Below are 6,635 nucleotides of genomic sequence, written 5' to 3'. Positions count from 1 at the left end.
GAGCGGCCGAGTACAAGCGACTACCACTGTAGTGGTGAAGATGAACTGGAAAACTGGAGAACAACCAGGGTTGATATTCTCCCGGCCATCAGCGAAGGAGCTGCAGGTAGGTGGTGAGCTGCCCTGGTTGTGCCGCCACTGAGTCATCAGGATAAACAGAGACACCAGAGAATTTGTAAATAAGCGGATGGAAACCAGAGGATACTCAACACTAGCCTAGCTTGAAACTCTACCATCACTAGCGTTTCGGCGGTGCACAACTATGAATGCTCGGCCCGATGCGTGGGCCTTCGGCGAAGCATGAATTAATTGTTCTGAACAGCACCTCTTTGAATAACAATCTAAGATGAATATCCATGTGTGTTCCTCTTCATCACCAACTGATTCAAATACTAAAACATAGTCATTAATATGCAGACATAAAATTATAATCGCTGTCACTTAACAGAACCATCTGTGAAGATCCTTGTGCTCATGCTAATGTTCATTTACACGTGTCCAAATTATTTGTCTAAACATGTATATTGTGTACGCAGATCACTTCGTCGACAATGCTCGTCTGATTGATAGATGTGGTAATAGCTGTTGGACTGTTTTATTTTCAAGCCACAAATGCTGTAATATTTCATTTGAAAAAAGACAGAGAGATGCTATTAAATGCAGTCTCACTTGTTTGGTTTGCACCTCTGGTAGGTAAGAGATTCATCCATCCATCCAACCTTTCATCCATCCATTTTCTACCAGGTGTCAGGTCGCAGTGGCAGCAGGTTTAGCAGGTTTATCAGGTTATTCCAGATGTCCCACATCCCAGCAATGCTTTCTAGCCCCTCTTGTGGAATCCTGGGATATTCCCAGAGTAGATAGAAAATGTCAACATTTGACACCCACCACTGACATTGGCCAACACCTCTCACTTGTTTACTTGTGCCTTTTGCTCCTGTTTGATACATGTGAGCAGCTGCTTTTGTCAAAATGCAATGCCTCAGCACTCAGAACAAGATGTTGTGAAGCTTAAGGATCTGAAGTAGCTCTATTCATAATGAACTGTGGGGCACTGGGGTGGGATGGCGCTGGGATCAAAGAGTCGATTTCTCCTGTTTTGTCACAGCCTCCTGATGGAAAGCACACACCAGTGTTTATGGGTTAAAGTACTGCTGTGGCCTTCCTGCCAAGCTACCAGTAGCTGCACACACCTGTTACAACTGCACAGGAATGTGTTTGTTTTTACTGCTCTTCAGGCAACTACCCTCTGAATACACAAGCAGTGCACTTTCTATACAATACAACCTTCTACCTGTAACCGCTACTGTCAAATGGTAATTTACTTTAAAGTCCACATATTTGATAGATTCTGTTTTGTGTTAGACTGATGATGATACACGATCTTTAAGGCTCTCTTACAACAGACCTGTTTTAATACATCTTCATGGAAATGCTGGGGTTAGGGTTAGGGTTAGATTAGCTCACAGTGGAAAACTAAATTTGTTACATGTCCCTACATGTGTAGTTTTTTCAGCTTACAATGGTGAAAGCTAAAACAGATATTCCAAATGTGAAATTTGCAATCAATCCCAGGGTAGGGAACGTTTTAAACAAGCGTCATTTAACTTTCTAGAAAATGTGTCTTGTCATACTACTTGATTAAGGATGAAAGGGCTTCTCATTAGTGGAGTGGCTTGATGTAAAATTTGTGTCCTTCTGTGTTCTGTTAATATAATTGTGTATATCATTAATGTGTTCTGTGTCAATAACAAACTGAACAGTTTTACTTTGTCTGGTTCAAGCAGCTCCTTAGCAGCAACAAGGCCCTTTAACGTATTCACACTCTGAATGATGATTCACTTCTACGGCTTACTCACCATACTTACCTTCCTGTGTAACCTTGTCTCTGTCAGAATATGGTCTCATGGAGGCTGCCTCTTGTGATGATACTGAGATTGGCCTTTTTCATTACTGTGTCCTTGTCCCCTCAAGACTTTTTTACTTCAGCAAAGAATAATAATTTGTCCATTTCTCTTAGGAAGTACATCATTCTGCCTTTCCTTTTTTTGTTTTTATGAAGTGAAGCAATTGAAGGCCAAATATGGGAGGACAGAGAGAACATTTTAATTGAGGCAACTTTTTTAAACATGAACTTGAGTTAAAAACGAACAACGAATGTCTGTGTCTGTGTGTGTAGGTATTACTGTTTTGGGGACCTGAATTTCTTTACACAATCAAATTTTTTGGACTTGTCTTCCTTGTGGGGATAAAAAAATCCCAGTGAAATAAATTGTTCCATTTGAAGGTGAGAACCTGTTTAACCCTTAAGGTTAGGGCAAGGTTAGTAGAAGTAATGGTTAAAGATAGAATATCAGTTTCATTTTTTTTTTAATTCAAAGTCAGGTGTAGTTTAAGTTCTTTATTTACATTTTGCAGTCGATGTATAATCACAAATCTCTTCCTAGAAAGAACTTAAAGACACTAAGTTTAATTTACATCTCCTTCTGTCATGTGACTCAAAATGGACTGTGATATATTATGATGTGTGTGTGTGTGTGTGTGTGTGTGCTCTAACAGCTGGTGAACATTCCCAGACAGCAGGTAGAGTGAGAAGAGAGTTACAGAAAACAAACTCTCACTGCTGCTCAGAGGCTGAGACCCTGACAGGTCAGATCTATCTCCACCGCCGCAAAGACACACACACTCACACACACTCACACACACACACACACACACACACACACACACACATAGGACACAAAGACTTGAAAAGGAAACAGACCCCATTCAGTCAGATATTCCCACCATGTTTGATGTTCCAAAAATCAGAGGATCAAGCGTCGATCACACACCAGTCAGTATCTTTTATACAGAATATGTCAGCCCCTGTCTCTGCCCTTCTTGAGATTCTTCCCAGATATAAGAGTAGATCCGCTCTCAACTTTTTCAGTTGCTCTATTAGTTTGCCCATGGTCTTTTATTGATTACAGTAATAGCATTGCTTCATTTGACACCAATGATAACACTATATCACTGGATGTACGCTCAGGAGGTGAAGGGATCTGCTGGCCCCATATTAATCTGAAAACTCTGAGGCAGCGTTGTAGTACAGACGGGCAGAATCTGAGATGTTTGGAAACAATGATGTAGACACTCATAACCCCCTTATGAGTGGATATTTTCAGTCACTACATAGCCTTTGCTCATTTGTCAGGATCTTATCATGACCCCCTCCCCCTTTCCAGAAAGGACAACCTGCATCAGCCTCTTCTACCAGTTAAGAAAAACAACATGCATTCAATTCAATTTTATAGCACCAAATCACAATAAACATTATGTCAAGTCACTTTACATAGACCTATAATAATCAATAAGCATAGAGAGAGGGAGAGAACTAAAATAGTTTGATAAGTGGAAAGTCTTCCTGACTGAACTTACACTGAGCTTCATGTGGATTTACACATCTTGAGAAAAATTTGTGTATTCATGAAATGAACCAAGATTTTTAGAGAACATCCGCTATATTTTTCTTAGCATATAGGGAGGTTTCGCTCCAATAACATTGATTCTCTATCCACTACTTTTAAATGTGGTAGATGCCATAAACTAACTTCCTACACGTGGCTTACATCATTAACGCTCGAAAAAAGCTACAATACCTCTACCTTGCATCTGCACATGCCTCTCAACATCCTGCCAATCATCTGAAAAATAATAATATATAGTAGAGATTACAAGTGTTCTGTAGGAGACAAGCTATTATTCAACCAATTTCTATGTACACTGGTACCTGAATGCCAAGTGTGTGTAAGTGGTCACGTGATATGCATCTTCAGGTGTGCATTGTCAGGTGAGTATGGACTGGGATTAAAAAAATACAGAGCCAAAGACATTTTGTGTGGACAGCGAACATTTTAGGCTGCTTTCAAACCAAAACACATTAGTATGAATGTTGCCTAAATAAAAGCAGAATCTGCACTTTTATTTGTATCCAAAAGTATGTGATGAAGCACCTCTAAATAAAAAAAAGCTATTGTTTCCTCTGGGATCCTCAAATCTGAATGACTAGCAAAGCCTCAAGGAGCAGGACAGTTCTCCTTGGCTTCACCTTAAATTGAATCCCTCATGTGCTTCTTGTCTTTTCTGTCTGGCCCTATAAATTTTCTTCCTCCATCAAACACTTTTCAGCCTCTCTCACATAGCCTCCTCTGGTACCACAACATCACCTACAGTCAGACTGCTGAAACCCGACTCTCTTTGATGTCTGCTGAGAAAATATTATTCCTCTAACGTGTGCTAATGAGTCCACTAAAGTCAAAAGAGTCCCCATGTTGACTCAGTAATATAGAGTGGGAAACAGACCCCCTGACTGCTCTATCTGTGGGGACTCTGGCTAGGTCCCCAGAATCACCAGGAAACTAAACATATTTCTTTTTTTTCATCATCTTACATGAGCTTGCGAAACAAAAGAGGCGTGTAAGACAGTCAGCTCCAGAATCTAGTCTATCCTATTCTAGTCGTTTGTGTCTCGCCGTGCAGTTCAGGTGAGCCGCATGTTTAGGATTCCTGCGTTCTTTCTCATAGCCACATACCGTCAGTAGTAGATTCCCATGAGCTGCAGCATAATTCTGTCAAAACACTCTGCCGTGGACTCCAGCATCTCTCACCGATAGGACAAAGCCTTTAGCGTAACAGGTGATCTGCTGTCTGCATAGCAAGCGTACCTGTGGCTTAGCCAGTAATTCTGCACTGGTGTGTCTGTCACTGAGATCATTACTCTTCATAATCATCACCAAATTATTGTGTGCCCTCCTGTGTAAACAACAAGGACGTGCTCTTGTGACAGTATCATTTAAGGATAAGCACAGGTAGTGAGTTCCTCCCTATATATTGGCGGCTGTGGCTTAGGGGAGAGTGGTCGTCCTCCAACCTGAAGGTCGGCAGTTCGATCCCCAGTCTGACCCATCTGCATGCCGAAGTGTCCTTGGGCAAGATGCTGAACCCCGAATGGCCCCCTATAGAATAACAAAGTGCTGCGAATAGATGCACTGTATGAATGTGTGTATGAATGTGTGTGTGAATGGGTGAATGTAACACTGTACTGTAAAGCGCTTTGAGTGGTCATCAAGACTAGAAAATCACTATATGACTGTAAAAAGCATTTAGGTGGTTGCTGCTTAACATGTCGTCTTAATGGAGCGTGTTTAAGTCACTTCATTGTCCGTTAACAGAAACAGAAAATTGAATGTCACACAAAGAGTTGTCATGGTTATAACTAAGTAGATTTCTACAAGGAAGAATGAAAATGACATGAAGTTAATATATAAAGCCATGAGACACTTAGAGAAACTGTCATGGGTTGCGACAGTTTTTGCTTTTTGGATCCTGGGAGAGTACAGGTGGGGATCAGTTGTCTAGACTGCAGCCACTGCATTCCTGGTCGACATGCTCATATCGTGCCTGTACACACACACACGCACGCACGCACGCACGCACGCACGCACACACACACACTATGTTAAGCAACAATCCAATAGATACTGACAAACAAAATTACTCTCAGAAATACACTGTGTTCATAATGCATGCTGTACAGTTTTTCACCACATGTGGGGCAAAGTCCCTGTACAGGGTTAGGTAAGTTTCACATTCATTTCAAAATCTTTTGGTTGTATTTTTCATAAGTGAGGGGTCATATCTAAGTTTACAATCCCAAACATGTCATTAGACACAATTATAAAATGTAACGTATTCATAAAAGCAATAGTAAACAAAAGCCATTCATAAAACGTATCCATCCTCTCTGTTCTGTACAGGCTCTGGTACATGATACAGAGGACCTCCGTTTTCATTAAGTCCTTTTTAATCTTTTTTAGTGTTAAAGGGGACATATTATGAAAATTTCCACTTTTGTAGTGCTTCTACACGTTAATTTGTGTATCTGGCATGTCTACCGTCCCCAAAACTCTTGAAAAAAAACAACTCCCGCGATTTGTTGTGGTTCCTCTATGTCAGAAACTATACGCTAGAGTGCGTCAAAGGGGATTACGACCAGAATTGACTCAAAATAGGTCAATCTGAGGAGGGCTGTGTTAGGCAGGGTAAAAAGGATGATGTTGTAAATGATCCTTGTGGTATTTTGACCAACATTTTTTATAGACATTTCATTAAGACCCCAAGGAACCATTTCAACTTGCGGTAAAATGGGCATAATATGTACCCTTTAAATAAAATGACACAGCATGGACACACACATTATATTTATTTAATTCATCGTTAATATTAACCTTTCTTCTCATAAACTGCATATAGATAATATCAGACATTAGGCATTATATGGCATCGGTGGATTAGACATTATATCCCTGTTTTGTTCAAATTCAGGAATATGATTTACATGCATTGCAGGAAAAACCTGCTGCTTTTTCCCCCTGTATTCATGATTCTGGTTTTGTCCTCCAACCAAATTCAGAAAATCTGTTCTTAATTTGATTTACTGGATAACTACTAATAATGGAGCTATTGGTGCGTGTTTACAGGCCACAGTTTCCGTCAGTATTATATTATATATTATATTGTTCCTTCTGAAAACCAAGTTAAGGATGTATCCTGATTTCTAAAACTAGGAAATGGATTTCACATTCACAAAAACA

This window comes from Pleuronectes platessa, chromosome 9 (assembly GCF_947347685.1).
Source record: "Pleuronectes platessa chromosome 9, fPlePla1.1, whole genome shotgun sequence".
Taxonomy (NCBI): Eukaryota; Metazoa; Chordata; class Actinopteri; order Pleuronectiformes; family Pleuronectidae; genus Pleuronectes; species Pleuronectes platessa.
The sequence above is the reverse complement of the archived record's forward strand: the minus strand, read 5'-3'. Positions refer to the sequence as shown.